Here is a 9,078-nt window from a genome sequence, read left to right on the forward strand (position 1 = left end):
ACGGGTGAAAGGACAAAACTTGGGTTCCTGCCCCGATTTATTGTCGTGTCAGGCTGGTCACCTAAGGAAGGAGGGGAGTGGGGAGGGAGAAGGGCGTGCAGCAGCAGAGGCCAGCATTGAAAGAAAGGGGTGGAGGGAGATTTATGCCTTCGGATAAATCAAATAATACCGAGCGCCCCGAGTCAAGACCTGAGTTTGTTGAGAAATCAGAGCGGGGAGCAGCGCTCGCTTCTCGGGAAGGAATCCTTCGCGTGCCCGTGGGTGGCTCTCCCCTCGCCCTCCCAGGCCCTGCTGACACAGCTTTGCCCCGCGGGGCTTCCCGTGAACAGGGCCGGGCTCTTGGCTGCCTGCAATGCCCTCGTTTCTCTGCCCTGCTCGATTCCCAGGAAGGCTGGGTGTGCAGGGCATGAGGCAGCAGAGCTGTGCGAGCTTTGGTGCCTTGTCCCTGCATCCTCCCTGTAGGGGAAGGCATCTCTCACCCAGCCAGGAACAGCGAAATCCTGCTGTTTTTTAAGGACCTCTCCAAAATGTTGTTTGACCTGGGCTCCTCGTCCTTTCCTCCAGACTGTTGCACGTCTGTTTAGGAGGATGGTGCAATCCTGCCGTGGACTAAAATGGAGTTGAAGAGGTTTCATCCTGCTCTGTGTGCTCTGACCTGGCACGGATTTCGATAGCTGTATAAACAAGTCTTTCTTGCTTATTCCCCCATCCCATTTATCTATGCTATTTGCTAACTTATACCAAGAACACTTCGAGTGGGAAATATTCCAGCGCGCGGATGCTGCAGACAAAGTTCAAGAATTGCCAAACACGCTTATATAAAGCAGATCACACAAAACAAACTTTTCCTTTGACATAATTGCTAGTTTACTAAGGACGAAAAAATGAAGTGGGTAGGAGCGGGCGGATCGCACTAAGCTGGGTCTGTACAGCCACCGGAAAAAAAAAAATTAAAAAAAGAGGAGAAAAATCACTTTTCTGTGCGTGCTACGTGTGTTTAGGAGTCCAGGTCAAAGAATTAATGTGTATGGGGGAAAGAGGCTCATAAGTGCATGTTTAATATTGTCCCTAGGGAGCTTTGAGAAGACGCAGGCTGGAGCAGCAGTGGAAAAACCCCCTCTCCCCTGTGCCTTTAAAGTGGAGCGGTGGATGGAAGGGGACAGGACCAGAGCGATCTGGAGAAACAAGAGCAGGGGCCTTTCTGCAGGGTGGTGAAATTCAAAACCCCTAGAAATATCAAATCCTGGGCAGAAAGGGACAAAGCCAGCGCAGCTACGTGGCGCAAGGAGCTTTCTGCAGACCTCCAGAAAGAGGAGGTCATGGTTTCTCTAGGGGGCTGGGGCTCGTGCTGCTCTGAAGCCAAAGCAATGCCTCCATCCCAAACACCATTCCCAAAAGCCTCCTTTTAGCTTGCTCGTCCCCAAAATGCTGTCACCACCTTGCCAGGTGGATGTGCTGGTGTAGGTGATGGGGTAGCTCCCACCTGCACCTTTCCCATCCGCAATTTTCCATCCCTCCTTGCTTCCACGTGAGGATGCGGGGTCCTTGCCCAGCACCCCTGCCCCTCGATTGCCATGCTCTGGGGAGGAAGGAAAGTGGTTTTCTGCCCCCTCCCCTTTTTCCTTTCACCCCATTCAATGTTTGAGTGTCAGGAGAGAGTAGAAAAGCTCGTGGCACAGCTGAAAAGAAACCACGTAGTCATTGGCTTTCTGTTGTTGTGGGATAGAGATAGTTGTAGCTGAAGGGAGAAACTGCCTGAAATATATAAATTTAATTCCCCAGCTAATAGATAGCTATCGATTGTACATAATAATCTGATTGCTCCTTCCATAGAAATTCTGAGGAAGGGCTTTGGAGTAATTCCGCGCAGTTCATTACTTGAGGAACTCACCTCGCTCCAGTTAAGAGCATCTCTGAAATGTCAGCGCTGTTAACGAGAGTTGTAAATAAACCACCGGGGATGGGTTAGGTATTTTAAATCCTCTCGTTCGCTCTGTGAGCGTAGGAATGCTATTCGGAGTATTCTGGCGAAAACTCAACGCGAGCGCTTATATTCTGCCAACTCCAATCCCCTCCTGGAGTTTCAAATGGATGCGATATTTATCTTCACTTCCCGGCTTAACTATTGTGTGTTGTTGCTGTAGGTTGCTAAACAACTGCTGTCTCATCGGGGGCTGTCTGTTGCTCGTGAATAAAGTGATCCCCATGCGCACCCGAACCGTAAAGCTACTTGGAGTCCTTGCATAAGAACCCCAAGGTACGTGTAAGCTGTTAATATTTATTACGTGGAGCTGAGAACAACGAGTGAAGATGGAGGGATTAGAGGAACCGAGAGCAGGCTGCCGAACGGGCAGGCGGGATGGAAGAGAAAACAGATGCCCGGGAGGAAGGAGCGCAGGAAGCGCGAGGGCTCCTGCACGCAGGATTAGACGCCAGCGGAGCATGGAAAGCAAAAGGCTGGGAAGGCTTCGGAGAGCCGGGGTGGGGAGGGCAGATGCAGCACTGCGGCTTCTTGCTCGGAGGTGAATTTCTCCCTCTCTGCTTCCCCCAAATCGAGCATCGGGTTAAGCGCAGGCTGGCTGGGCTGCCAGCAGCAGGAGCCCTGCGCGAGGGGACCTGGCCTCAGCAGCTTGGGCAAGGTGCTTCTGAGAGGCGTGATGCTCGGGTCCGTCCTCCTCTCTGCGAGGTGTTTGGAGAGCCTCCTAACCTGCTTTCTGCCTCATCTCCCAAGAACAGCGTGACCTAGAAACCCTGCGTTTCTTCTGCTGGTTTTGCTTGAGCTGGGCAAAGAGGTTTTTTTTGGAGCCTTGCAAAAGCCAAAGGGTGGTGGGGAGTGACACCAGCTCCTTTCTGCAGAGCAAGAAGCGGCTGCTTTGATTGCCACGATTTGACACGGGTCACCAAACACCTTTGGGACATGCTGGGTTTGACTGGTGTGAGTTGGGAGTGGGGCTGCCACCCCCACACATCTCCGTTTGGGAGCCGGGAAAGCGCTGCTGCAAGAAGCCCTGCTGGTTATTGTGGGGTTATTGTGGGGTTCAGGTGGCAAACAGCCACCCAAACATCTCGGATGGGCGCTGTGGTTGGTGTGGCCTTCTCCTGTCCTCCTCAGTGCCCGAGTCCTGTTCTGGCTCGGGGTGTGCTCAGAGAAATGGTAGAAAACTGGCACATTTGTCACCGCCAAGGCGAATTTATTGGCACCCCCTCCCAGTCCCACCAGATTCTGGAGCCAGCTCTGCTTTTCCTCCTTGCTCCCCTCATTAGCTCTCAGCTGCCGCAGAGAGAAATCTCCAAAATAACTTCACAAGGGACTTCTTGCAGATCTGAAGACTTGAAAAAAATATATATAAAAAAATAGACTGTATGGGAAATGGAAAAGGTGAAGAGAAAAAAACAACAGGCAGTCAATAAAAGCTTTCAGGGAAGAGATAAGAGCAACAAAACAGAATGGCTTAGTGCTAGCTAAAGGTGTGATGGGAATGAAAAGAGCTTCTGCAAATGTCTGGAGGGGAAAAGAAATTAGAAGAGAAGTGTATCCATTAGTAAATGAGTGTGCCAGTGTATTATTCATGGCTGCAAATATCCGAGCTGCAAAAGTGTGACGTTTTTTTACTCCTATCTGACTTTAGTGGCAAATTTAAGAATTTCGGATCGCAGGGAGGTAATTAGGACCTAATAAGGCAGCTTTTGGCTGCCTCTGCACCCGCTTGGCACGCGAGGGAGGTGGCGGCGCCCCTGCTGCAGCTCGCCCTAAGGTGGGCTTGGAGAAAGCCGGGCAGACACGGCACCCTGACCGGGCAAGGTGCAATATCAGGGATTTAGCTGAATTTTTAGCATCCCCAGGTGCCCTTCACTGGGGGTCACTGCTTCGCTTGTCTCTAATTAGAGCAATTTCTCCGTCAGGAGGGGACGGTGCCCGGCTCCGCAAAGGCCTTGCAGAAGAGCAGCCGCAGATAGAGCAGAGAAGAGAAGATGTTGTGACAAACTTCATCCGTGAGGTGGCCCGTGTTTATTGAACCACGGAGCGTGGCAGCTTGGATAGGGTATTTCAGCAGAGAGCATAACTATTTCGGTATTTCTGAAAAAAAAAAAAAAATTAAAATTGGCTCGGCTATAAATACTAGCACGCAAAAGCTGGAGAACCCAGCCTGCAATGATAAATGGCTGCTGAGTGCTATTTAGGGCACGGGGGCCTAAGTAAGTGTCAGGGAACTAAATATCTAGTTGAGCCTTGGCACCCGCACTGAGGAGTTCAAAGGGGGATGGCAAAGGGAGCTGCCGTGGGCTGCCTCGCTGCTGGGGCTGGTGAAGTCCCCGTGCTGCTCTGAGCCACACCATGGTCACCACAGCCTCCTTAGAAGATTTGGTCATTAAACCCCATCAAAAAGGACATGGATGTGGGCAGGAGATAGCACAAAAGCCATGTGGATGCGGTGGGGACAACCCAAAAGATGTTAGGAAAACGTAATGGGCATCGAAAACAGAGGGTTTGCTGGGACACCCCGCACTTAACAGCCTCTGTTGGGAAATCCCTGCTGAGCTGGGCTGTCCAAACAGCCTGGTCCCTGATCTCACCATGCCCAAGTCCATCTCCTCACTGAGGTGGCCGTGCTCTCTTCCCACCGCTGCTGCTGCCTGCAGGCAGGGCTGGCAGGAATACGGAGGAGCCAAAGGGACGCAGCAAAGCTCACGCTGCATTTACCAAGCACATCTAAAGCGCGAGGCCAAAGCGTTTATTTACGGTCTGGCTGACGTGCAAAACGTTGACCACGGTGAAGCAGCCTGGGGAGGGAGGCTGGCGCGGCGCCTCTGCTCGCCTCGTCCCTCCTGCACCCGCGCAGAGGCGGCTGCAGCCTTGCAGGAGTGGAGCTGCTGCACGAAAAAGCGCGGTGCAAAACCACAACGGGCGCTAGCATGAGAAAAAGGGAACCGTGCTTGAAGAAGACAAGCTTGCAGGAGCCCGAGCCCGTGCACGTGTCCTGCCCCAAAGCGTCGGGGCCACCCGAAACACTGCGCCGGGCCACCGCGTTAAGCAGGCACCTGGAGGGAAGCGGGGACGGTCTGCGTAAGGGGTATGTGGGTGCAATGAGGGGCCATAAATCCACCACCACCACAGATCTGGCTAATTTAGTTAAGCCCCTGTATTTATTCATCGCTCGGTAAGGCCTTGGTTAGAGATCGGCTGGGGCGACATTTGTTTTAGATTACGCGCAGCAAAGATCTCGTGCCTCTGAGAAGGCTCTGCTGTGTCTCACTCCCAGGTGTTCAAATACCATGAATCAGATCCCTCAGTATTCTCATCTCTGGCTTAAAACAAAAAGAAAATAACACCAGCTCCGTTTCCATTCGTGTTTGGCTCTTGCGGCCTCCGAGGCACCTCGCTGGCCACTCCAGGGGTCTCTTTGCAGACCCCATGGCCTGAAGCACCCTGAGAAGCAGGAAGGGCAGGGCAGGGGGGCTGCATGTCCCCCACTCACCCTCCTTCCCTGCTCTTGTTGGCGTTAAAGGCAACTCCATCAGGCCTGAGCTTGTTCTGTCCTTGAGGCATCCGTGGTATTTCGGACCCGCATTTGTCTCCACCAGCCACGGCTGTGGAAGCAGCAGCCAGCAAAGACTTTTTTTTTTTCCTACAGTCCGCTGGTCCCTCTTAAACCTGGAGGGAAGCCCTGCCACCATCCCTGCCTCCTTTCACCCACAAAGCTCGTTCACCACAGGAAAAACAGGTTTAAATAAGCAAAAAAAGGAAAATAAAGGAGCGCTCAGAAGGGAAATAGCTCTGCAAATTAAGACCCAAAGAATCCCGGAGGTATTTGATGCTTGAGCGGCTGAATGAGATGCCAGGCAAAGCATGCGGAGCCACTTATTTATTTAAATTGGCATGGGGACACTGCTCAAATGTGCAGCCTGCAGCTATCCGCCAGATCCAGCGGGATGACGTGGGCACGGCAGGCTGCGGGTGCACAGCCCCTCCTCGGGGTGCCCGTGCTATGGGGCTGCCCGCAGCCACCTGCCCCAAATAAATCTGGGGGGGGGAGAAGTAGCAGCAGCCAGGAGTGGTGGGTCAAAGCTGTCCCTCCTGAAAGCCCTACGGGGCTGTTTTTAGGGTTCTCCTCCAAATACCCCCTTGGAGGTCCCCCCCAGCCCCTCTCCTGCTCCACGACCAAACGCGAGCACTGCAGCACAAAGCTGTCGAGCACATGGGGCACGGAGCAGCAGGAAGCAGCGATCGATTGCACGAGGTTTGGTGGGTCTGCATACAACCAGACCACCTCGTTTTCAGCCGCCAGCCTCTTCCTGGCCTCCTGCAGCTCAGGATGTAGAGAGCAGCCCGGGGGTTGCTGCAGCCTGTTGGGACCGACCTGCAGAAAATTCAGGCAGCTACGGAAGCAAGAATTTTGTTTCCCTTCCCAAGCTGGGCTTGCGCTTAGCTGCGTTCAGAGTAGAGGTTTGTTGGCTCAAGGTGGAAATGAAGGTGATCTAAACCCAAGCCCAGCTTTGTTTAACTGTGTTATGCTCCTCTCTCTGGGGCTCTGCTGACACTGTACGCTGTTTTCCAGACTAGCACCCGGCATTTTGCATGGACACATTCCCAATGACTTTCCAGGCGAAGAGCTGTGACAAAAACCTAACCTGTTATGTTGTAGGGCACTTCCTCTTTGCCCTCGCCTGAGCAGAGAGCTGCATTTACTTGGGATATTTACGGCTGCAAGGAACGGTACCCGCGTCGTACGGCTCACCAAACAAAAAGGAAAACCCCACCATTAAAATGCAGCTAAAGACAACACGCGAAAACCAAGATGTGGAACAAATCCCAGCTTGAATCATCTGGCTCCAAGACCTGCGTGGAGCCCATTGAGCCTGAGCTAATATCTATTCACAACATGCAAGGAGCAAAGACAAATAGGAATGGCTTGGAGCTAAAGTTTTGCTGTGCCGCATCCGGAGACAACACCGACCCCTCTTCTGCTCTGGCACTGGTCGGGACAATGTTCCCTCCATGCCCTCCTTGTGCACCTCCAGGAAGGCCTCATCTCCTTTTTGCTCCTTTGCCTTGCATTTTGGGGCACACATACCCACTGAAGCCTTTTTTGCAAGGCTAATTAACCCCACAGGATGCGATCTGCTGCCAGCACAACATCAGCGCATCCTCCTGCTCCCCTGACCCGCAGGACTCTTGCAGGCAGCACGAGCTGGGCAAAGGAAACAGCCAAAGTTAAGCCAGCTCCCACGAGCAGAACAGGTGATGTATGGAGAGGATGTGCACGGCGCTGAGCCAGGTATTTTGGAAGTGCTCAGGAGGAGGCTGAAGCTGCTGGCGGGGAGCGTGGTGGCGACAGGTAGCTGGGCCAGGTTGCCTTTTAAATCTGCTCAGCTGCAGGCGGATAAGATGCGATCAGACCTTTAGGTGTCATTTCCTTTCCAGCTCTCTGTTTGCTTGCAGGGTGTTTTCCTAATTTCATGTTTCTGGGAATCCTTCCCAGCTCCAAAGATGGGTAAATCTTGGCGAGGGCTCTGTGCGCACCGCAGCTCCCCGGCAAGCTGCAGCCCCCCAGGAGCGCGCCCAGGCGCTGGGCAGGGCGAGCAGCTCGCCGCAGCGTAGCTGCATTGGCCCTGCAATAAGCTGTCACTCCGAGCAGGGTTTAATAGCTTCATTAGATTAATGAGCCTGGATGAACCGAGCCTGGGCAGTCCAGCCAGTGCAGCTGGAGCGAGCACCACGGTTAAGCTAAGGTAGCCAAATTTTGCCAAAGAAGAGGCTGAACGCTGATGGCTCTCCTGCTTGCCCCAGACACATCCCCAGGAAACCCAACCCGTGGCTGTGCTGCTGACGGTGATCCCACAAGTGCCTGTCACTGTCTGAAGTGTTATCTCTGGGGTGCTCTGATAAGCCTCCGCATCTCACGGGCACTTCAGAAAAGAGCAATAAAATAAGACGGCAAGCAGCTCGCCAGCACACTGCCCCAGTCCCAGGCTGCCACGGCCAGTCGCTGTTTCAAGGGATGGTTTTTGGGCACTGGAAGCGCTCTCTGGTACCGTAGCTATGAGAAAAGCCTGCCCGACATCGATAACTCCCCTCTGCAGTGTTATCAGAGGCCTTATCAACGCACGCAGCTGGTGCCGGCTGCAATGAAATTCATTTCAAGCCTGTTTTCTTTGCAATTCCTCAGCTGGACGTGCTTGTATCAGTCACAGGGGCCGAGGAAATCGATCCCACCCCAGTGGAAGTGCATCCGCTCGGCAGCATTTTAACTCATCGGGCTGAAAATCCCCCCTCCTGCCCCGCTGCCCACACAGGGCTGGCCTCGACAGCTGAGCTTTGGCCGTGCTGGTGAGCATTTGAAGCCCACCAAAGAGTTAAACCCCTTGGTGCCTCGCCGAGGCCACCGCGAGCTTGCTGACGTTTCTCCCTTCAGCGGTTTCTCACCCGCTTGCTGCAACCCTCCGAGAGCCGCCCGAGCGCGCTGCTGGTGTTGGGTTTGCAGCTGAAAGGCCCCGTGGTGGGCCCACGTGTGAGATCTGCCCCGTGGTGGGCCCACGTGTGAGATCTGCCCCAGGAACCTGTGCTTCACACCTTCCCGGGGAGGCCGTGCTGCAGCTCCAAGGTGGGCACCAGACCCTGGGGCTTCTCCCCCTCCGTGGGTGTTGGACCTGGCCAGCATCAGCAGCTCTTGGATGGCCCCAGAAGAGCCCAGTTGTCCTTCTCCTTCCCCCCCATGCCAGCACAGGGGATCTGAGCCACATCTCGGTGTCCCCAAGCACGCAGCTGCCACCAGGCTGGATGGGGAAGGAGGTGCTTCTCGCCCAGCTCAGACAGAAGGAGATGGGGCAAATCCCAGCGAGAAGACAACGTGGAAGCAGAGGAGCTGGCCCAAGCACACGCACTTGGGTTTTCCCCTTTTATGTTGTGATAAGGGGCTCCCACCACGGATGGGGTTATTTGTGCTGCCCGACGTGACCCGGTGGTGTGAGCCCATGCTGAAAATTGCCTTGCCTTTAAGATTGTCAGCTGAAAAACGAAACAAACAAACAAACAACAAAAAGCAAATGCATTTCAGGAAGTAATCCAGGGAGCAGGGC

The sequence above is a fragment of the Anas acuta genome, chromosome 1 (assembly GCF_963932015.1).
Source record: "Anas acuta chromosome 1, bAnaAcu1.1, whole genome shotgun sequence".
NCBI classification, from domain to species: domain Eukaryota; kingdom Metazoa; phylum Chordata; class Aves; order Anseriformes; family Anatidae; genus Anas; species Anas acuta.